This window comes from Urocitellus parryii, chromosome Y (assembly GCF_045843805.1).
Source record: "Urocitellus parryii isolate mUroPar1 chromosome Y, mUroPar1.hap1, whole genome shotgun sequence".
NCBI lineage: Eukaryota > Metazoa > Chordata > Mammalia > Rodentia > Sciuridae > Urocitellus > Urocitellus parryii.
The window spans coordinates 45,777,946-45,802,794 of NC_135548.1; positions in this window are offsets into that span (position 1 = coordinate 45,777,946).

Genomic DNA, 24,849 nt, shown 5'->3' on the forward strand with positions numbered 1-24,849 from the left:
TCTTCCCACAGGCTACTAGCCCAATCCTTGTACATAGGACTTCCTGGGCCTGCCATTGCTCTTTGTGGAGCTGCACTCCTCTCGGAGTGAAAGGACCCCACTACCTGCATACAGATGCAATCTCATCCCACAAGTTGGGAGGAATGGGACAATAGCCTCCAAGATCCCAGGTCTGCCCGAGGATGCAGGCGGCATTGGGAATGGCCTAGGCACAAAACCTAGAGGCTTTGGTCTGGATTGCCAGGGCCAAAAACAGACCCAGGAACATGACCACACACAGGAGAGCTGAAAGATAGCCATGAGAGCTCCTGGCCTCCAGAGGCTCAGTGCTGGCTGGGATGTAGGAGGGCACCTCATCCGGCAAGGGTGGTCATTGGGTTACCTGGACATTTAGTGTGCTTGCTCCACATCCATATCGACTCTGCAGAGAGACTCTCTCAGCTCCTTGTTCAAGGAACATGGAGAACCTCACACTGCTGTCCTCCTCCATAGACGTCAGCATCCCATACAAGGGAACCTGCAACCTAGTTCCTGTCCTATTCTCATCTGTCACCCATACCTGTCCCTGCCCTTCTGGACTGCATGCTGCCACCTGACACACAGACTCCCTCAGATATGGCAGTGGACAAGCTGCTGCACTCGCTCATCTCAGCTCCAGCCCTTCACACTGACCTCTCCCTTCTTGATTCCCATCTATCCTCCTGATCATCCAGAAGCTCCAAATTCAAGAGGGCATGAGTAGTCCATGGTATTGGACCAGTGTCTGCTCCCCACCCAGGTGTAAGCACCACGGGACACCCCTGCTCCCAGGCTTACCAGAACACTCTTGGCCATCTCTGGACTTTGTGTTTCTAAGTGGACACGAATTAAGCAGGTGTCTCCCACCTGCTTGTGGGAAAGCGGCCTGGAGGACTTGCAGGTTGATTCTGAGAACTGTGGGTGATGGAACATCAGCAAACCCAGAAACAGAAAGCCACCCCAGACTGTCAGTTGGCTCTATGGGCTTCCAGCAAATATGTCCAGGTGCTGAGGCTTCTTATTTCCTCAGGTCGGAGTGGAATGGCAGCACATGCACAGCTTGAATAAGGTAGGTGTTTACCTCCTTTCCCTTGACCTGGGGGCGTTTCCTCACCATGAAATATTGTATTCCCAGATTCATGGACAGACACACGAGTGAGTGGTCAGAGACCTTGATTTCTGCAGAGCGAAGTGGAGAGAATTGTTAGGTGGCACTCAAGGATTATACCACAAAACACCCACAACCCCTGAGAGTCTCCGCCAGGCCCATCACACTTTGGTATTTTGGGACCAAGGTCCACTTTCTCTTGGCTGTCAGTTATCCTGAGCCCACTGTGGATCATGTCTCCCCACTGTCTGATTGTCCTACTTACTCTCATCCTCAGACATCATATACAGCAGCTCAAAGTTGTCCACATCCTCATGCTGCAACAAATTTTGGTCCAAGGCCCTGCGGATGAGGCTTGTCACCGTCTCCTGAAAGGTCACCTGGATCAGGGTGGGACAAATGTCATCAGAGAATGGCTTTTAGAAGAGCTACCCAGAAGACTGTGGTCAAACATTCAGGAGAAATCTCAGCTACATATACAAGGGCACAATCTTGTTATCCTGCTACCTGAGTGTGTCCTCCATATACCACCTGGGTTCTTGCAATGTGCTACTAGAACAATCCTGGTACAAATATCTGCCTGTACCTGCCATCTCCCCTCCCCCTGGGGAGCCACATTCCACTCATGTCAAAGGACCAAACTGCCTATGCACAGACACACTCTCATCTCACTGAGATGAGAGCAATGGGCCAGGGTCTGCGCACCAAGTGTGATCTGGGATGCAGGCTGCCTTTTTGGGTGGAAGAGGCAGATGCACTGAAAATTTGGGTCCTGACTGCCACGACACAAAACAGACTCAGATACAAGAGTGTGCACTTGAGTGCTTCATGATAGCTTTGAGAGGCCCTGGCCTCTGGAAGCTCGGTGCGGGTCTGGTTGTCATGATGTACTTGACTCAGCACTGGCAGTCACTGAACATGTCTCCTCTGCAGCTGGACACCTGCAGCATTAGCGTGTCTACTGCACATCCATAGAAATTCTGCCAAGAACCCCTTTAGCTCCGTATTTACATACATGCAAAGCCTAACATTCCGAAGCTTTGGCATGACCCCCCAGGTGATCCCGACCCCAAATTCCTACACCTAGTCATGCTAAGGAGGTTCTCTTCCCTGCCACCAGGAACACATCCCCTCCTACACATGTGACAAGTCACTGCCACCTCCTCTGCTCCAACTTCACTCATTGAGAATACCAAGTTCTAGGCACTGCAGCCTGCACCCTGGACATATCTCTGCCTTCATCTGTCCACAGCACTTCCGTCTGCACTTCTGGCCTGCAAAACCCACAATACACAGGCCCACTCACCACTGAAGCTGGGCATGCTGATGCTCTCCCTCCTCAGGTCAAGCCCTTAAGACGGACCTCTCTCTTCTTTATTTCCCACCATAGCCCTGGGGTTGGCTGTGTCTCCTGCCTTCCACTGTGTGGACACCCAGGAGGCAGCCCTGCTGTCGGGCTTACCGGGATGCGCTTTGTCTCCCTCAGGCTCTGTCCCTCTAGGAGGACGTGAACAACGCGGCTGTCTTCCACCTGCTCGCTGGAGTGAAGCAGTGAGGAGCTGCTACTCACAGCTGCTGGGGTCCTGGATGCCACTGCCACAGAAGGTTCCAAGAACTGTGGGGAATGACAACATCAGCAAAGCCCAGCAACTGCACCCCACCCAGCCTGGCAGTTGGCTCTGTGGGCATTCTACAACATCCATCCAGAACCTGAGGTTCTTGTCCCCTTGGAGGATGTGGAGTGGCACCAGGAGTAAAGACTGAAGAAGGTGGCTGTTTTGGGAACAAGAGATCCAGCACCTGCTGGGTGGGGATGAAATCCCAGGAGATTAACCCCATGTTGCTGCTGAAATGTAGGTTCCTCCCACAAATGACAGGCAGGAGCTCATTCCTAAGCTGGTCCTGCCTGTAAGGTTCAAGGCTCTGAACCCTGAAGGGCTCCTCCGTGTTCTGATCATTTTCACCCTGGGTTGGGACCAAGAATGGTGGGTTCAAAATGGAAATGGTGACAAACAGAAAAATGACTTGTGCCAATACACTAGAGTCAAAGCACAATGGGACAGTTCCCATCAGTACAAACACACACACACGCACGCACACACACACACACACACACACACACACACACAGAGTCAGAATAGGAGTCCTGGGCCATTCATCAGGGATCAGACTAGAGGGCCTGCTGGGCTCACCTGCCCTGTGCTACTCACTGTTACTCTTGAGCTCCTCTGCGACAATCGCCAGAGGCTCTGGCGTCTAAGATGAAGCCTCACCCAGTGTATCCACAAAAGGGCTAGTTGGCCCCCCTGAGATTCCTGGGAGCCTGAGGCTCGGCATTGTCTGCAACCACAGGAGAACATCCTTCTCCCTCCAGTGGCTCCAACCAAGTGAGCTCGGATGGCTTGGTCAGTGAAGTGGGTGCCTGGATACCAGGGTTCCATGTTCTGTTTGATCCATTGTCAAGGCAATGATGTCATTTCCTGTGCCCATACCTGAGCCTCTTTTCACATAAGACCACTTTCAACAGCCCTATGGGCTGCCGATTTCTCCTCCATGCCTACCCATCTCAGGTGCGCAGGTGTTCACCAACAACTACCCAAACATCCCCACCAGCATCTGCCCTGCTTGGTGCCACTAGAGTTCCAGCTTGGAGCCTTCAAAAATGCATTCACAACCAGTCCTTCCCTCTCAGCAGCTTTTGGACCCTGGTCCCATCATTGTGCAACTCATGGTGTGCCCAGTCTTTTCTGGAAAGTAGGGTAGCATCTAATCTCTAGGGTTTATTGTGTCTATTGGCCCATAACACCCTCTGTTCTCTCTGAAACCAGAGATGGGACTCACAGGTGGCTAAAGCACAAATGTAGAGATGGGATAATCACAAGAAAGGGAGAGACAAAGAATGCACCCTAACTCCATCAGGCCTGTGTCCCACACAGGGACATGGCCAATGTCCATCCCATCGTGGCTGCAGTTCCCTCTCTACACCATGGCAAGTTGGAGGGGACTGAGATGCAGAGGCTGCTCCCCTCTGCCATACAACTTCCCAAGGCTTCTCCTAAGATTTCAAAAGGGCCAAGTGTGTCTAGTGTTGGGGTCTCACAGAGACTCCGAGGTACCACAGCATCCTGCTGCCCAGAACCGGTTCACCCCTCACCTCAAGGGGGCTCAGCCTCTGGATTCATGGGAATTGAAGTGGGTACAGGTGATGGGATATCACCTCCAAGACTGAGTTATGCCAAGTCCATGACCCCTGTCTGCATCCCTGTCTCCAGCACCACTCCCCCCTCTCTCTTTCCTCCTCAGAGCAAACAAATCCATTTAGCAAGTGTGTCCTGTGATAAAGACATGACGGTCACCCATCCTCTCATTACAAAAACACTGAGGCTCAGCCAACATGGATCCTACAGGGAACACAGGCATAAACTCAGACTCCGATCCTCCCAGCCGAGCCTCAGTGGAGCCTGGACTCCCAGCCTCCTGAGTCAAGGAAACAGAGGTTCCTAGCCGAGCCACCTTGGATGCAGCCGCACACAAACTGAACTCATCAATGCCCCTTGCTCTCAGTTGTGAGTAAGAGGGGAAGTGGTGTTTCACAACCCTGGACATCAAGTGCAGTCTCCAGGCTTTGGGGTGTGCCCTGGCCTCTGTCTATCTGCCCAGGCTCTCCAACCCACACTGGCCTCTTACCCAACCTCCTCCTAGGGCCAAACTCAATCCTGCCTCTCAATTTCTGCTGCCTTCCCCAACACACTGCTCCCCAAAATGAGCAGGGCTGGCTCTCGGTTTTCATGCTGGTGCCAGCAGCCATGCCACCCTACTGACATTATTCTGAGTCCCAACCTAGGCACTCCAGCTGTCTTTGCCACACCTGGCCTGTTTGGGCTCTGGCTCTTGCTCTTTTCTTTCATGTGCATGTGTTTTGAGGTTTTGAGTTTCTCCCACTGCAGAACTGCAGCTGTGGCAGGGTAGAGCTCATGAGGGTGACATTCTGAGCCACATCCAATCCCATCAGGACTGTTCACTGGGGTGACTGCTGGAACACAGTGATGAGTGAACACATGGGAGGTGGTTGGACCCACCTTGCCTCTGAGTGGCTTCCTTTCAGGACAGGAATGTAGGCATGGGAGCCCCTGGCGTGGGATGCTTTGCACAAGGCGTGACCATGGGCTCTCTTTCCTGGCAAAAATGGCTCCACTCAGCATGGAGAGCACTGTCATTCCTGGTGGCTAACAACAGCCCTGGACCCCAGAAAGGAACCCACACTCAAGATTAACGTCTGAGTGTGCGTGTCCTCGAGGAAATGAGGTCTCCTGATCCCAGGTGCAAAGGGGTAAGTCCTCTAACTCCAGGGGCCATGAAGGGACATCTGAGTTTCCCTTGTCCTTCTTTCCCTCTCTAACTAACCACAGTTAGGACCCTGGCCTCATTCCCCAGTGAGGATCATTAGGCTCCATAAAGGACAGTCTCTAAGATGCTCAGTGGACCAACACCCTCTGCACAACCCATAACCCTATTCACCCAAGAGGCAAGAGGATTTCTATTCAGGAAAACCAGGAAAGGGAGAGCCTTTCTCAAGGACACAAGGACATTAGTGAGTGAGGGAGTGATTAATGGATGGAGAACTATTTCCAACACCAACTTCCAGGAGCATATATGGCCCCCTGGAGAATTCTGCAGTGTGTTGGTGATTAAGGAGAACGTGTGAATTCAGGGGTCACTAGGTCCTCTCAGCCATAAGGAGGGAAACTGCCATAAAGGAACTAGGACAAGGGTGCGAGGAATGCTCACTGGTGGGAGATCGGAAGGAAGGAAAGTGTACTCATTAGAAAAGTGTCGCCTGAAAATTCTTAGCCAGCCAAAAGTCGTGCGAACTTGTGTGGGAAAAGAGTCTTTGCACAGTGATGAAGCTAAGAGCTCACATGATGGAACACAGCATCAACTGGGACCAAATCCAATATCTGATATTCTTGTAGGAAGAGGAGAGTCTGGACCCAGATACCAGGGAGACTGGGGGATACCGGATATGTGAGGTTGGAGCCAGGGCGGGATGCCCATATGGGAACCACAGATCGTGGGCAGCAATAGGAGAGTGGGCAAGGGCTGGGAGAGTTGGGGAGACAGTCCCCTTGAAACCTGGGAGGGGTTATGGCACTGGGACAGCCCAACACCTACTGTGTTGAGCCTCTGGAGCTCAACGGAAGACACTTCCTCTGTTGTCGGCCACCCAGTTAACAGAGTTTGGTTGCAGCAGCCTAGGACCCAGCTGAAGGTCTGAGCATGTTGGCCATGCAGGTTGGATCTGGACCACAGACACCCTCATCAGAGATTGTAGGGTCTCAGCCCTGAGGCAAGACAGGCACTAAGTCAGGCCAGGTGGGGAAACGGATAGGCACACACTCTGGGGGCTGGTGCCTGTGTTACTGGGAGCACTTCTGATCGCAATTCCCTGATCTGCTGCCAACACAGGCTACAGAGGAGGGTACAGAAACACAGACCACGGATCTGCCCCACTCAGTGGGCCCAGGCCAACACCACACCCAGCAGCCTCGTGCCATACCCAATGAGTCTCGAAGCGGCCCCCTCTTCCCATCCTGAGAGCTCTTCCCTTCCTCATGTGCCAATAGCTCCCTACTGTCACTGGCAATATCTACTCTGTGAGATGTCAACATCCGTGGGTACTGTTCTCTCATCCCAGGACAGTGTGGTCCCACACACCCTGGTGAAATGGGCCACCTGGAGGCTGGACCTGGAGGTTGTTGAGGCTGAATGGCAGCGGTGGTCCTCTGGCACTTAATATTATTTAAGTTAAAAAAAAAACAAAAACAAAAACAAAAAACGGGTCTTGGTGCTCAAAAATGTTTGATTTGCATATTCTCATCCCCTAACCCCAATATTTTCATTATTTCCTCACATATGAAATCTTACTAGCATAAAGGTAATTTCGTATTAAACAAAGTGGATTGAAATAACATTGGTAAAAATAATCAATCACCATACTTTCAATTTTTGTTCTGCTTTCCTATTAGAAACCACTTGGATACAAGAGAACAGAGGACAGACTCATGGAAATGCTTGAAATGACAAGAAGCTCCCACTCAAGCTCAGCATTCAGTCCTGGACAGGGTAAGACCAGGCCACTTTGACATCTGTGCCAAAGAGTCTACCAGACAGAATCCTCTGACTGATCCCTGACTGAGCCATAGGGACTGGCTAGAAAAGCCTTCACATCCTCAATACATTCTTCACGTCAGAATACTTGACAACCATTGATATCCATCTCTCGTTAACTTGCTCCCCAGCCAACCATTCTTCAACAAATTCAAAGGAGTAACTCATGCAAGCACACAGAAAGGGGTGTTCACTACACACATCCATGTGCGAAAAAGACAACTGGTATTTCTTGTTTGGGCTATTTCAAATGAAATCCCTTCTGCATGACCTCCACAAACCAAAGGAAAATATTTGTGAAATTCCCACGTAGAAGACAAGATACACTTGCCAAGGAGGCAGTGGCAAGAATTTTGACACTCCAAATGTAGAGTGTGTGTTTAGGAAGCAGTCACAGTTTCCATGAGAGAGTCCCATGAAATCAATTAGGAAGATCCATGCTCTAGCCCTACCATGCAAGTGATGTGACTTGAAAGAGTCACTTAGTCTTAGTAACCATCATCACTAACAAGTAAGTCAATGAATAAAGGTCCTCAGGTGCCAAGCTACAAAATGTGGGATGAGCATGGATGAGGATGGGTGGGAGAAGTCTCCAACTCTAACACAATTAGGGAAGGATGTGCTGACCTCAAGTGGCTGGGGGGCTGGGATCCTGCCACAGAGGGGGATTCCAAACCTCACATCCCCTGACCCAGGCCAGAAGACCAGGTAGAGTCCAAGGACCCTGGGGTGGCCCAATGGCAATAAAGGTCAAAAGGAACTAGGGATCTGCCTGGTCCCTCAATCCCCTACTCTGAGCAGGGCTGCATGACGAGGCCAGAGGCCATCCACAGCAATCTGCCTTTACAGGAAAACAGGGACTGCAGGCTGCCTCTGGCTCACTGAATCAGGGTGGTGTTTTCATAAAGCAAGACCACTTCCTCACATTTGACCAGCAGCTCATGTGTTGACAGCACAATGACTGACTTGACTCAGGCCCTGATGAATGAAATAGAAAATTCATAGCAAACCCATCTTTAGCTCTTCCACATCATCAGGGGCTCTGATTCAATTCCGTCCAGAAAGGTGTCTGAAATGATTTCTAAACATGCTGGGGACTCACCTCTGTGTGGAACTTTTCAGGAAAAAGGGGATCAAATCTCATGAAGCAACTCTTCTCTCTTCTAGCCCATGGGCAATGCAAGGAACCTGCATGATACCAGAGGCTCACTTCTCTCTTCTCATGTCTTCTGGAAAGGATTCGTTAATGCTTCCTGCAAGGTGAAGCAGAAGCCTGCATCCCCAGCTGCACAGAAGTGTTTTAGGGCAGTGTCTCCCTTAAAACCCAAAAATAAAAAAACAGGTCATTCAACAGGCACATGGATTCGAGTACATGTTCAATGATCCCTCCTCCCTGGAGCCTTCCACATGCCCATCTTCCACATTCACAGAGCAATGCTTGGCCATTCTCAAGACCAGGAGACCATGATGCTCCTCACCAGGAAGTCAATAAGGAACATGAAGAGAGCAGCATGGATTGCAGAAGGTGGCACATCAAGGATCTTCAGCTCTGCTGCTAGAACACAAGAGCTTAACTTCAGTATTGACTTTTTGCCAACTACCAAGTACGATAGCAGTGTCAAGCCCAATATGCAGATATGCAAGTAGTAGGTGACACCCCGCATCCATTCACAAAAGTGGGCAACATCTGCATCAGAACAAGGAAGTATCTTACCCTTACTCATAAAAATCATCAGAAACAAAATAAAATGGATGCAAGACTTCTCATTTCACTATTAGGTAGCTGTTGGAATTCCCTATTAAATAATACCTCCTCCAAAATAAAAAGTATCTCAGACATGTGTCAACTATTCAATGGATGACATTTTAAAAACTATGGACTTTACTTAATATTTATGTATGCTATATCCCTGCCTAAGGCTCTATGAGAAAGAAGCACATAGAATTGGATCTTTGAAAATCTCACATTTGCTGATAAATATTACTGCTGATCTCAGGCATGGCGAAGTGAAAAGTGGGACTTTGGATATTCCAAGAATGCTATGTTGTGGGATTGGTGTCCCTGATTCATACATAGCATATGGTTTCTATGAAATCCAGTGAGGGAGCAGGAGTAACGAAGCTGATTGCACAGATGACCTCAGGGAATACTGACAGATAGGCCAAATGAAAAATATGCTCCAGCTAACCATTGGTATTTGGGCTTCTGGTCCCAGTCCTGTTTTTAAAAAAGGTGCAGACAGGCAGTGTTCATTAAAAACTGTCTACCATGTAAAAGTGGGTAATTTAAATGGCATCTAGTTACACATCTGATAGAATGGTCTGGCAACATATGAATTTCATTCTAACAACAACAACAACAACAAAACATAGAAAATGAGACATAAAGATAAAACCTTGTCTTCACCAGGATGCCTAAAAATAGGTTTTATTTGGCTCATGCAAATAAATATCTTTCAATAGAATTTCTGATTTCTGAATGAATCCATTCAACTTCATACTGCACAGATCACAAGGTTTTCTTTACAGAATATTCTCTTCTTCTTCTTAAAGCCTCACATAGAAAATGTCTCACAGGACATAGGAGGGGAATGACCCAAAGGATGAGAGAATGGCTGGAACCGTTCTCAAATGTGCCCATGTAGCCTAAAGTTTGAAGGCATCTAATTGTACTCTAAAACAATTATGAACCTATTCGATCCGTTATTAATAAATATCACCACTTTACCACTTGAAACAAATCACAGAAAATTGGAAACAGATGATCATTGGCTTTGATACCTTTACTTCTGTTTCATTACTCAGAGTCGATCAACTCTATACTTCAAGTGACACAGATTTATTACAGAATGCCTAAGATCCTAAGGATCTATTTTAGCTCAGCCCATGGTATTGCTTCATTATTTTATTATTTTGTAAGTAATAAAATATAACTTCATGTTGGATGATATATTCAAGCCATGAATATATCATCCAACATTGTTCTTCCCAAAATATTAGCCCAATTTCTGCGCGCGCTCACTTACTGTTCAGGAATTTTACTAATTGTTTGAAGGTTCTAGAGGACCTGTTAGACTCCTAATGGACAAACCATACAACATACTCCAGAGAACGGACGAGTGCCATAAGAAGAAAATAAGGTCAGCCTACAGCAATGGGCAGCTGCCTGCCCTCGGCTGGGAGGAGCCCTGGCCATGGCACCAGGGCTGCTGGGCAGCAGAAGCCTCCACAGCCCTGCAGGGAGCCTGGAGCACAGCTCTGCCTAACCATGCTCAGCCCTGGACAGATGCACATGAGTTCCCATCACAGGCTCGAGTGTGACAGTCCCAGGTGCATGCCTGTCATGCCAGCCACCAGGGAGGCTGAGGCAAGAGGAACGTTTGAGGTCAGCCTTGGCAACTTAGACCCCGAGGCAAAGGGGAAATACTTTTACAGGGGTCTCTGAGGGTGTAGCTCAGGTAGGTCACTTGCCTCACAGGCTCAAGGCCCTGGGTTCAATCCCCAGAACCCACGTACACACAAAAAGTGAACTTGGAATATTGTTTAAAATGATGGGTCAGGTACACACAAGGACTTCAATATGACCTCTCAGAGGAGCTCAATTTGAGATCAGACTGAACAAAAGACCACCTGGACCATTGACTCAGTGTCTGAAACCCTCTGTGAGCATGGGAAGCACTGCTGGCAAGACACCAGAGGGCCAAAGCACTTGTGCCCCCTGCAGGGGCGTCTCTTGTCTACCGCCAAAGACTGTTCCCCTCCTGGGGCAGCTGAGAGCAAGCTGGGCCTTGGAGCAAGGACTAGTGCTTTAGATATAGACTATGCAAGCAAGGGGCAATGTCTTTAATAAAACTAAAATTAAAAAGTCACATTGAAAAAATTTTAAAAAGAAGAAAATAAGGTCAAGTAGAGGAAGCCCATTTTCACAGGAAAAAATCCCCCAGTGAAAAGCATCAGAATAGATACCAAGAAAAATACCAACAAAAACAGTGTGCTCCCACTATGTATCTACTCAACATGCAAAAGTTAGAAAGCTAGATAATACAATCCTGGCCACAGGTAGAGCTATGCAGAAGAGCCACCTGGCAGTGCTTAGTCAAAGAAGTAAACATGCACACTTTGACCTAGAAATTCCACCTGTGTGTAAACCAGGCGGTGCTTAAGCAGTTTCACAAGGGGACATGCACAGGGAAATTTATCCTCAGGTTCTTATAGAGTTGTCTGTGCTTACAGGGAGTTGATGGTTGTCAAGATGCCCACAGCTGCGAAAGTCAAAAGCTAAAAAAATAATAGATGCCAACGTGGATATATTAATAATCCCGTATCTATGATCACCTTCATAAGGTAGCTTCCCAACTTCTGTGTGGAAGTGTGTTTCTCCTTGGCCCTTACACTGTTGTGGAGACCACTAGGAGTTCAGCTTTGTGCAGGATCATCTGACCTGGACTTTTGGCAAGACCTGTACAGCCCTCACACATGCTCAGATGCTACAGGACTTTTCAGACCAGTCCAGACAACAGTAGGCATCCATTCATTGTCTGCACTCTACAGATTCCTAGATGCACGACATTCATTACCATCAAATGCAGAATTTTCATCAAAAACTAATATATATATATATATCATTCCAATCTGAATCAAGAAAATCGGAAATATACCCAAATCCAAAGAGTGGATCCCCATTGTGATGCTACAAGTTGAAAATTCCACAGCTGACCTCATGGGATGGTTCACAGTCAAAAGACAGCTGCATGAAAAATATTACATGACCTTCCTGCTATGTGAAAAGTGGCATGTGAAGTACACATGCATGTCTTCCTCAGACATGGGTTCATTTGCAAGACACCTTGTGCAATTGAAAATACTCCAAAAGGGGAGAAATCAGAACCATGTCTCCAAAGTATTTCAGCAGAGACCAACTCCATCTGTCTATCTATCTCTCAGTGAGTGTGTGTGCTCTTGTGTGTGTTTGTGTGTCTTTGTTTGTGTTTGTACCATCATAGCTGATACTTCATTGCCCCCATTGGAAAACTGACTCAGATAATGCCATCTGCTAAACTCCTAAAAACCAAAGTTCTTGCTGATAGAATGAAACATTCCTTCCTGTTGGTTTGGATGTGTCCTTTAGGAATCACTGCTACATTTAGTATACTCAAATCATCACAGTAGATCAGGTAACAAAAACATATATATTTTAAAATAATAATAATATATTAATGGAAACAACAAATACAGGATAGAGTAACAACTGTGTTACTAAACAAGGTCAAGGACAATGGCAAACTATAGATTCAAACTTTGAAGAAAATAGTAATCAATGTAAATATTCCTGGGCTGCCTCAGCCCCGCCCAGGCACACAGCAACAGAATGGTTTTGCAAGCATCCTCAGGAGGGCAGGAGCCTTCTTTGCAGGACGAGAGGGAGGTTGAGGCTCGATCCACCCATCATTCTTTTGGGAGAGGCTCCTTTTCCTCAGCACAAAGTTGGATTTTTTGTGAGGATTCTTGTCATAAAATACGTTGGCCTCTGCTGGAATCCTCAGCTCTGGGGAGAGAGGGGTGTACAAAAAGAAGGTGGCACTCAGGAGGTGCTCCCTAGGACACGCCAACACTGAGAGCCTGTGCCAGAAAAGGCCAGAGCCACACACCTGAGAGCTCTCCAATTCAGCACCAATACCAACAAAGACAGCCTCCACAGTCCTCCCTGAGGAAGAACTAGGCAGAGCACTTCAACAGACCTAATGTCTGTTCCTACCGAAGGCTTTGGACTCCAGAATATCTCAGGTCCTCTTGCATCTGCCAAAGCACACCACTAGGGTTTGCATCTGAAATCTCCCACAAAAGGCTCCTGTGCCGAAGATTCAGTCCCCACATGAGCCATCTTCATAGGTGGGTTTGGAGGGAAGCATTGGATGGTGAGTGCTCTGATGTCAACATGAAATTCTCATTCAAGATGAATACACTACTGGGGGGTGGGAGGGACTGGAAGAAAGGTTGAGCATGGTTGGAGTAAGACCTAAACAGGGTTGTGCCCTGGGCAACAGTACCTTGTTCCTGTTGGCTCCACTGAATCCTCATTCTCCAAGGAGAGGTCCTCCCTCTCCATCTTTCTCTCTCTCCCTCTCTGCCAGCCTCGTTCTCTCTCTCCCAGTCTATGCCTTTGTGGCAAGGGCTGAGGAGCTCTCCACTGCCACACACTAGAGCTTTATGGACAGCCTCAGTGCACAACCAAAGAGAAAGCTATGAAACCCAGAGAAAAAAGGCCTAGGATTCCTCCTCTGAGTTATTTTCCTCAAGTATGGCCACAGTGAGGACAGGCTGACCAGCACGGATACCATGTTAGAGCCATGCTTCTGCGTTGGTGGAGCCCGCCTCCATGTGAACCAGGCTTCTGAGAATGGAGGCCACATTCCAAATACTGCCCTACTGAGAACAATGGTTCCAAAGACCAGCAAAGGGACTGCTTCCCTCCAACATGGTGTATGGCCCAGTGGTGCCATGACCCCGAGTGGGGGAATACAACAGCCGCTTCTCCTTCCTCTGAACATGTGTTTCCTGTCGCCCTCCTCTAACCTAGAGCCTGTTCTCCATCCCTTCTGGGTTGGATGTGGAGATCTCTGCTATGAATTTCTTAGGCTACCAAGGCCCCAGACAGACTTCCTCTTCCATAGACTCTACTAACCTAACAGTAGGTTAAGATAGGAGACAAGTGATCCTAGAACTCATAGGGATGGTGGTCTTCAGGGTACATAGGCTGGGATAATGGCTGCTGTGGTGTTTGGCTCACAAAAACCAACCAACCAACCAACGAAAAAGCGCTGGCATTATTATCAGATGAGCTCTGTGGCTACGTGCTCAGGAAGCCCTCATCTGACTTTAGTTAGGGATCACAACCTGGCTATTGTGATCACTCCTTGCCTAGTGGACTCAGGTGCGTAAGACCATGGAATTTATGCAAAAACAGATGATTCAGGCTGTCTCCCAGGCTGTGTTTTCTTCCCAATTTCATCCTGTTACTGCTTGCTAGAATCCTGGCAATGCTCTGCCCAGGCAGTGGTTTTTTGGTCACACAGAAGGCTTTCAATAGTACTGCTTCAGTCCACAAAATGCCAGTTCCCTCTTTAGCCCATGCATTCCCATGTTCCTTTGAAACCACTCCTATCCCAGACCATGAAAACATACTGCTCCTGGAGAGAGGCTTTCCTCCTCACTCCTCAAAGATGTCAGCTTTGGATGCCTGTTCATGTCCAGGGGAGGGCACCTGGTGGGGAGCCGCAATATCCACCGGGGTATACCATTGGACCTCAAGACCTTCCACCAGCAGAAGTGCAGTTGGCTTTGTGCACGAACCCAACACACCTGTTGGAGTGTTCTTGGGGGTCAGAGACTACTCTTTGTTGCTAAGAGTTGACCTGAGTCCACATCCTGACCCTTGCTCTCTGCTATCTGATTGTCTCACTTACTCTGACGGCGAGAGATGATTTGGCCCAGCTCATAATCCTCTGGATTCTCCTCAGTAAGGAAGTGTAGGTCGAGGGCGCTGCGGATGACGACAGGAGCCCTATCGTGGCAGGTCACCTGGAGCAGCATGGGAGACAGGTCTTCAGGAAATGGGCCTTGAAGTGACTACTCAAGGACAGTGGGCAGGGGCATTCTGGAGGCACCTCCACTCTAAATACAAGGGCAACATCCATGACCCTACTACCCGAAGCTGACCTCCTGCTCATCGTGTGGGCTCTTCCCACAGGCTACTAGCCCAATCCTTGTACATAGGACTTCCTGGGCCTGCCATTGCTCTTTGTGGAGCTGCACTCCTCTCGGAGTGAAAGGACCCCACTACCTGCATACAGATGCAATCTCATCCCACAAGTTGGGAGGAATGGGACAATAGCCTCCAAGATCCCAGGTCTGCCCGAGGATGCAGGCGGCATTGGGAATGGCCTAGGCACAAAACCTAGAGGCTTTGGTCTGGATTGCCAGGGCCAAAAACAGACCCAGGAACATGACCACACACAGGAGAGCTGAAAGATAGCCACGAGAGCTCCTGGCCTCCAGAGGCTCAGTGCTGGCTGGGATGTAGGAGGGCACCTCATCCGGCAAGGGTGGTCATTGGGTTACCTGGACATTTAGTGTGCTTGCTCCACATCCATATCAACTCTGCAGAGAGACTCTCTCAGCTCCTTGTTCAAGGAACATGGAGAACCTCACACTGCTGTCCTCCTCCAAGACGTCAGCATCCCATACAAGGGAACCTGCAACCTAGTTCCTGTCCTATTCTCATCTGTCACCCATACCTGTCCCTGCCCTTCTGGACTTCATGCTGCCACCTGACACACAGACTCCCTCAGACATGGCAGTGGACAAGCTGCTGCACTCGCTCATCTCAGCTCCAGCCCTTCACACTGACCTCTCCCTTCTTGATTCCCATCTATCCTCCTGATCATCCAGAAGCTCCAAATTCAAGAGGGCATGAGTAGTCCATGGTATTGGACCAGTGTCTGCTACCCACCCAGGTGTAAGCACCACCGGACACCCCTGCTCCCAGGCTTACCAGAACACTCTTGGCCATCTCTGGACTTTGTGTTTCTAAGTGGACACGAATTAAGCAGGTGTCTCCCACCTGCTTGTGGGAAAGCGGCCTGGAGGACTTGCAGGTTGATTCTGAGAACTGTGGGGGATGGAACATCAGCAAACCCAGAAACAGAAAGCCACCCCAGACAGTCAGTTGGCTCTATGGGCTTCCAGCAAATATGTCCAGGTGCTGAGGCTTCTTATTTCCTCAGGTCGGAGTGGAATGGCAGCACATGCACAGCTTGAATAAGGTAGGTGTTTACCTCCTTTCCCTTGACCTGGGGGCGTTTCCTCACCATGAAATATTGTATTCCCAGATTCATGGACAGACACACGAGTGAGTGGTCAGAGACCTTGATTTCTGCAGAGCGAAGTGGAGAGAATTGTTAGGTGGCACTCAAGGATTATACCACAAAACACCCACAACCCCTGAGAGTCTCCGCCAGGCCCATCACACTTTGGTATTTTGGGGCCAAGGCCCACTTTCTCTTGGCTGTCAGTTATCCTGAGCCCACTGTGGATCATGTCTCCCCACTGTCTGATTGTCCTACTTACTCTCATCCTCAGACATCATATACAGCAGCTCAAAGTTGTCCACATCCTCATGCTGCAACAAATTTTGGTCCAAGGCCCTGCGGATGAGGCTTGTCACCGTCTCCTGAAAGGTCACCTGGATCAGGGTGGGACAAATGTCATCAGAGAATGGCTTTTAGAAGAGCTACCCAGAAGACTGTGGTCAAACATTCAGGAGAAATCTCAGCTACATATACAAGGGCACAATCTTGTTATCCTGCTACCTGAGTGTGTCCTCCATATACCACCTGGGTTCTTGCAATGTGCTACTAGAACAATCCTGGTACAAATATCTGCCTGTACCTGCCATCTCCCCTCCCCCTGGGGAGCCACATTCCACTCATGTCAAAGGACCAAACTGCCTATGCACAGACACACTCTCATCTCACTGAGATGAGAGCAATGGGCCAGGGATCTGCGCACCAAGTGTGATCTGGGATGCAGGCTGCCTTTGTGGGTGGAAGAGGCAGATGCACTGAAAATTTGGGTCCTGACTGCCACGACACAAAACAGACTCAGATACAAGAGTGTGCACTTGAGTGCTTCATGATAGCTTTGAGAGGCCCTGGCCTCTGGAAGCTCGGTGCGGGTCTGGTTGTCATGATGTACTTGACTCAGCACTGGCAGTCACTGAACATGTCTCCTCTGCAGCTGGACACCTGCAGCATTAGCGTGTCTACTGCACATCCATAGAAATTCTGCCAAGAACCCCTTTAGCTCCGTATTTACATATATGCAAAGCCTAACATTCCGAAGCTTTGGCATGACCCCCCCAGGTGATCCCGACCCCAAATTCCTACACCTAGTCATGCTAAGGAGGGTCTCTTCCCTGCCACCAGGAACACATCCCCTCCTACACATGTGACAAGTCACTGCCACCTCCTCTGCTCCAACTTCACTCATTGAGAATACCAAGTTCTAGGCACTGCAGCCTGCACCCTGGACATATCTCTGCCTTCATCTGTCCACAGCACTTCCGTCTGCACTTCTGGCCTGCAAAACCACAATACACAGGCCCACTCACCACTGAAGCTGGGCATGCTGATGCTCTCCCTCCTCAGGTCAAGCCCTTAAGACGGACCTCTCTCTTCTTTATTTCCCACCATAGCCCTGGGGTTGGCTGTGTCTCCTGCCTTCCACTGTGTGGACACCCAGGAGGCAGCCCTGCTGTCGGGCTTACCGGGATGCGCTTTGTCTCCCTCAGGCTCTGTCCCTCTAGGAGGACGTGAACAACGCGGCTGTCTTCCAGCTGCTCGCTGGAGTGAAGCAGTGAGGAGCTGCTACTCACAGCTGCTGGGGTCCTGGATGCCACTGCCACAGAAGGTTCCAAGAACTGTCGGGGATGACAACATCAGCAAAGCCCAGCAACTGCACCCCACCCAGCCTGGCAGTTGGCTCTGTGGGCATTCTACAACATCCATCCAGAACCTGAGGTTCTTGTCCCCTTGGAGGATGTGGAGTGGCACCAGGAGTAAAGACTGAAGAAGGTGGCTGTTTTGGGAACAAGAGATCCAGCACCTGCTGGGTGGGGATGAAATCCCAGGAGATTAACCCCATGTTGCTGCTGAAATGTAGGTTCCTCCCACAAATGACAGGCAGGAGCTCATTCCTAAGCTGGTCCTGCCTGTAAGGTTCAAGGCTCTGAACCCTGAAGGGCTCCTCCGTGTTCTGATCATTTTCACCCTGGGTTGGGACCAAGAATGGTGGGTTCAAAATGGAAATGGTGACAAACAGAAAAATGACTTGTGCCAATACACTAGAGTCAAAGCACAATGGGACAGTTCCCATCTGTACAAACACACACACACACACACACACACACACACACACACACACACACACACACAGAGTCAGAATAGGAGTCCTGGGCCATTCATCAGGGATCAGACTAGAGGGCCTGCTGGGCTCACCTGCCCTGTGCTACTCACTGTTACTCTTGAGCTCCTCTGCGACAATCGCCAGAGGCTCTGGCGTCTAAGATGAAGCCTCACCCAGTGTATCCACAAAAGGGCTAGTTGGCCCCCCTGAGATTCCTGGGAGCCTGAGGCTCGGCATTGTCTGCAACCACAGGAGAACATCCTTCTCCCTCCAGTGGCTCCAACCAAGTGAGCTCGGATGGCTTGGTCAGTGAAGTGGGTGCCTGGATACCAGGGTTCCATGTTCTGTTTGATCCATTGTCAAGGCAATGATGTCATTTCCTGTGCCCATACCTGAGCCTCTTTTCACATAAGACCACTTTCAACAGCCCTATGGGCTGCCGATTTCTCCTCCATGCCTACCCATCTCAGGTGCGCAGGTGTTCACCAACAACTACCCAAACATCCCCACCAGCATTTCCCCTGCTTGGGGCCACTAGAGTTCCAGCTTGGAGCCTTATAAAATGCATTCACAACCAGTCCTTCCCTCTCAGCAGCTTTTGGACCCTGGTCCCATCATTGTGCAACTCATGGTGTGCCCAGTCTTTTCTGGAAAGTAGGGTAGCATCTAATCTCTAGGGTTTATTGTGTCTATTGGCCCATAACACCCTCTGTTCTCTCTGAAACCAGAGATGGGACTCACAGGTGGCTAAAGCACAAATGTAGAGATGGGATAATCACAAGAAAGGGAGAGACAAAGAATGCACCCTAACTCAATCAGGCCTGTGTCCCACACAGGGACATGGCCAATGTCCGTCCCATCGTGGCTGCAGTTCCCTCTCTACACCATGGCAAGTTGGAGGGGACTGAGATGCAGAGGCTGCTCCCCTCTGCCATACAACTTCCCAAGGCTTCTCCTAAGATTTCAAAAGGGCCAAGTGTGTCTAGTGTTGGGGTCTCCCAGAGACTCCGAGGTACCACAGCATCCTGCTGCCCAGAACCGGTTCACCCCTCACCTCAAGGGGGCTCAGCCTCTGGATTCATGGGAATTGAAGTGGGTACAGGTGATGGGATATCACCTCCAAGACTGAGTTATGCCAAGTCCATGACCCCTGTCTGCATCCCTGTCTCCAGCACCACTCCCCCCTCTCTCTTTCCTCCTCAGAGCAAACAAATCCATTTAGCAAGTGTGTCCTGTGATAAAGACATGACGGTCACCCATCCTCTCATTACAAAAACACTGAGGCTCAGCCAACATGGATCCTACAGGGAACACAGGCATAAACTCAGACTCCGATCCTCCCAGCCGAGCCTCAGTGGAGCCTGGACTCCCAGCCTCCTGAGTCAAGGAAACAGAGGTTCCTAGCCGAGCCACCTTGGATGCAGCCGCACACAAACTGAACTCATCAATGCCCCTTGCTCTCAGTTGTGAGTAAGAGGGGAAGTGGTGTTTCACAACCCTGGACATCAAGTGCAGTCTCCAGGCTTTGGGGTGTGCCCTGGCCTCTGTCTATCTGCCCAGGCTCTCCTACCCACACGGGCCTCTTACCCAACCTCCTCCTAGGGTCAAACTCAATCCTGCCTCTCAATTTCTGCTGCCTTCCCCAACACACTGCTCCCCAAAATGAGCAGGGCTGGCTCTCGGTTATCATGCTGGTGCCAGCAGCAATGCCACCCCACTGACATAATTCTGAGTCCCAACCTAGGCACTCCAGCTGTCTTTGCCACACCTGGCCTGTTTGGGCTCTGGCTCTTGCTCTTTTCTTTCATGTGCATGTGTTTTGAGGTTTTGAGTTTCTCCCACTGCAGAACTGCAGCTGTGGCAGGGTAGAGCTCATGAGGGTCACATTCTGAGCCACATCCAATCCCATCAGGACTGTTCACTGGGGGGACTGCTGGAACACAGTGATGAGTGAACACATGGGAGGTGGTTGGACCCACCTTGCCTCTGAGTGGCTTCCTTTCAGGACAGGAATGTAGGCATGGGAGCCCCTGGCGTAGGATGCTTTGCACAAGGCGTGACCATGGGCTCTCTTTCCTGGCAAAAATGGCTCCACTCAGCATGGAGAGCACTGTCATTCCTGGTGGCTAACAACAGCCCTGGACCCCAGAGAGGAACCTACACTCAAGATTAACGTCTGAGTGTGCGTGTCCTCGAGGAAATGAGGTCTCCCTATCCCAGGTGCAAAGGGGTAAGTCCTCTAACTCCAGGGGCCATGAAGGGACATCTGAGTTTCCCTCGTCCTTCTTTCCCTCTCTAACTAACCACAGTTAGGACCCTGGCCTCATTCCCCAGTGAGGATCATTAGGCTCCATAAAGGACAGTCTCTAAGATGCTCAGTGGACCAACACCCTCTGCACAACCCATAACCCTATTCACCCAAGAGGCAAGAGGATTTCTATTCAGGAAAACCAGGAAAGGGAGAGCCTTTCTCAAGGACACAAGGACATTAGTGAGTGAGGGAGTGATTAATGGATGGAGAACTATTTCCAACACCAACTTCCAGGAGCATATATGGCCCCCTGGAGAATTCTGCAGTGTGTTGGTGATTAAGGAGAACGTGTGAATTCAGGGGTCACTAGGTCCTCTCAGCCATAAGGAGGGAAACTGCCATAAAGGAACTAGGACAAGGGTGCGAGGAATGCTCACTGGTGGGAGATCGGAAGGAAGGAAAGTGTACTCATTAGAAAAGTGTCGCCTGAAAATTCTTAGCCAGCCAAAAGTCGTGCGAACTTGTGTGGGAAAAGAGTCTTTGCACAGTGATGAAGCTAAGAGCTCACATGATGGAACACAGCATCAACTGGGACCAAATCCAATATCTGATATTCTTGTAGGAAGAGGAGAGTCTGGACCCAGATACCAGGGAGACTGGGGGATACCGGATATGTGAGGTTGGAGCCAGGGCGGGATGCCCATATGGGAACCACAGATCGTGGGCAGCAATAGGAGAGTGGGCAAGGGCTGGGAGAGTTGGGGACCCAGTCCCCTTGAAACCTGGGAGGGGTTATGGCACTGGGACAGCCCAAACCTACTGTGTTGAGCCTCTGGAGCTCAACGGAAGACACTTCCTCTGTTGTCGGCCACCCAGTTAACAGAGTTTGGTTGCAGCAGCCTAGGACCCAGCTGAAGGTCTGAGCATGTTGGCCATGCAGGTTGGATCTGGACCACAGACACCCTCATCAGAGATTGTAGGGTCTCAGCCCTGAGGCAAGACAGGCACTAAGTCAGGCCAGGTGGGGAAACGGATAGGCACACACTCTGGGGGCTGGTGCCTGTGTTACTGGGAGCACTTCTGATCGCAATTCCCTGATCTGCTGCCAACACAGGCTACAGAGGAGGGTACAGAAACACAGACCACGGATCTGCCCCACTCAGTGGGCCCAGGCCAACACCACACCCAGCAGCCTCGTGCCATACCCAATGAGTCTCGAAGCGGCCCCCTTTTGCCATCCTGAGAGCTCTTCCCTTCCTCATGTGCCAATAGCTCCCTACTGTCACTGGCAATATCTACTCTGTGAGATGTCAACATCCGTGGGTACTGTTCTCTCATCCCAGGACAGTGTGGTCCCACACACCCTGGTGAAATGGGCCACCTGGAGGCTGGACCTGGAGGTTGTTGAGGCTGAATGGCAGCAGTGGTCCTCTGGCACTTAATATTATTTAAGTTAAAAAAAAAAACAAAAACAAAAACAAAAAACGGGTCTTGGTGCTCAAAAATGTTTGATTTGCATATTCTCATCCCCTAACCCCAATATTTTCATTATTTCCTCACATATGAAATCTTACTAGCATAAAGGTAATTTCGTATTAAACAAAGTGGATTGAAATAACATTGGTAAAAATAATCAATCACCATACTTTCAATTTTTGTTCTGCTTTCCTATTAGAAACCACTTGGATACAAGAGAACAGAGGACAGACTCATGGAAATGCTTGAAATGACAAGAAGCTCCCACTCAAGCTCAGCATTCAGTCCTGGACAGGGTAAGACCAGGCCACTTTGACATCTGTGCCAAAGAGTCTACCAGACAGAATCCTCTGACTGATCCCTGACTGAGCCATAGGAACTGGCTAGAAAAGCCTTCACATCCTCAATACATTCTTCACGTCAGAATACTTGACAACCATTGATATCCATCTCTCGTTAACTTGCTCCCCAGCCAACCATTCTTCAACAAATTCAAAGGAGTAACTCATGCAAGCACACAGAAAGGGGTGTTCACTACACACATCCATGTGCGAAAAAGACAACTGGTATTTCTTGTTTGGGCTATTTCAAATGAAATCCCTTCTGCATGACCTCCACAAACCAAAGGAAAATATTTGTGAAATTCCCACGTAGAAGACAAGATACACTTGCCAAGGAGGCAGTGGCAAGAATTTTGACACTCCAAATGTAGAGTGTGTGTTTAGGAAGCAGTCACAGTTTCCATGAGAGAGTCCCATGAAATCAATTAGGAAGATCCATGCTCTAGCCCTACCATGCAAGTGATGTGACTTGAAAGAGTCACTTAGTCTTAGTAACCATCATCACTAACAACTAAGTCAATGAATAAAGGTCCTCAGGTGCCAAGCTACAAAATGTGGGATGAGCATGGATGAGGATGGGTGGGAGAAGTCTCCAACTCTAACACAATTAGGGAAGGATGTGCTGACCTCAAGTGGCTGGGGGGCTGGGATCCTGCCACAGAGGGGGATTCCAAACCTCACATCCCCTGACCCAGGCCAGAAGACCAGGTAGAGTCCAAGGACCCTGGGGTGGCCCAATGGCAATAAAGGTCAAAAGGAACTAGGGATCTGCCTGGTCCCTCAATCCCCTACTCTGAGCAGGGCTGCATGACGAGGCCAGAGGCCATCCACAGCAATCTGCCTTTACAGGAAAACAGGGACTGCAGGCTGCCTCTGGCTCACTGAATCAGGGTGGTGTTTTCATAAAGCAAGACCACTTCCTCACATTTGACCAGCAGCTCATGTGTTGACAGCACAATGACTGACTTGACTCAGGCCCTGATGAATGAAATAGAAAATTCATAGCAAACCCATCTTTAGCTCTTCCACATCATCAGGGGCTCTGATTCAATTCCGTCCAGAAAGGTGTCTGAAATGATTTCTAAACATGCTGGGGACTCACCTCTGTGTGGAACTTTTCAGGAAAAAGGGGATCAAATCTCATGAAGCAACTCTTCTCTCTTCTAGCCCATGGGCAATGCAAGGAACCTGCATGATACCAGAGGCTCACTTCTCTCTTCTCATGTCTTCTGGAAAGGATTCGTTAATGCTTCCTGCAAGGTGAAGCAGAAGCCTGCATCCCCAGCTGCACAGAAGTGTTTTAGGGCAGTGTCTCCCTTAAAACCCAAAAATAAAAAAACAGGTCATTCAACAGGCACATGGATTCGAGTACATGTTCAATGATCCCTCCTCCCTGGAGCCTTCCACATGCCCATCTTCCACATTCACAGAGCAATGCTTGGCCATTCTCAAGACCAGGAGACCATGATGCTCATCACCAGGAAGTCAATAAGGAACATGAAGAGAGCAGCATGGATTGCAGAAGGTGGCACATCAAGGATCTTCAGCTCTGCTGCTAGAACACAAGAGCTTAACTTCAGTATTGACTTTTTGCCAACTACCAAGTACGATAGCAGTGTCAAGCCCAATATGCAGATATGCAAGTAGTAGGTGACACCCCGCATCCATTCACAAAAGTGGGCAACACCTGCATCAGAACAAGGAAGTATCTTACCCTTACTCATAAAAATCATCAGAAACAAAATAAAATGGATGCAAGACTTCTCATTTCACTATTAGGTAGCTGTTGGAATTCCCTATTAAATAATACCTCCTCCAAAATAAAAAGTATCTCAGACATGTGTCAACTATTCAATGGATGACATTTTAAAAACTATGGACTTTACTTAATATTTATGTATGCTATATCCCTGCCTAAGGCTCTATGAGAAAGGAGCACATAGAATTGGATCTTTGAAAATCTCACATTTGCTGATAAATATTACTGCTGATCTCAGGCATGGCGAAGTGAAAAGTGGGACTTTGGATATTCCAAGAATGCTATGTTGTGGGATTGGTGTCCCTGATTCATACATAGCATATGGTTTCTATGAAATCCAGTGAGGGAGCAGGAGTAACGAAGCTGATTGCACAGATGACCTCAGGGAATACTGACAGATAGGCCAAATGAAAAATATGCTCCAGCTAACCATTGGTATTTGGGCTTCTGATCCCAGTCCTGTTTTTAAAAAAGGTGCAGACAGGCAGTGTTCATTAAAAACTGTCTACCATGTAAAAGTGGGTAATTTAAATGGCATCTAGTTACACATCTGATAGAATGGTCTGGCAACATATGAATTTCATTCTAACAACAACAACAACAACAAAACATAGAAAATGAGACATAAAGATAAAACCTTGTCTTCACCAGGATGCCTAAAAATAGGTTTTATTTGGCTCATGCCAATAAATATCTTTCAATAGAATTTCTGATTTCTGAATGAATCCATTCAACTTCATACTGCACAGATCACAAGGTTTTCTTT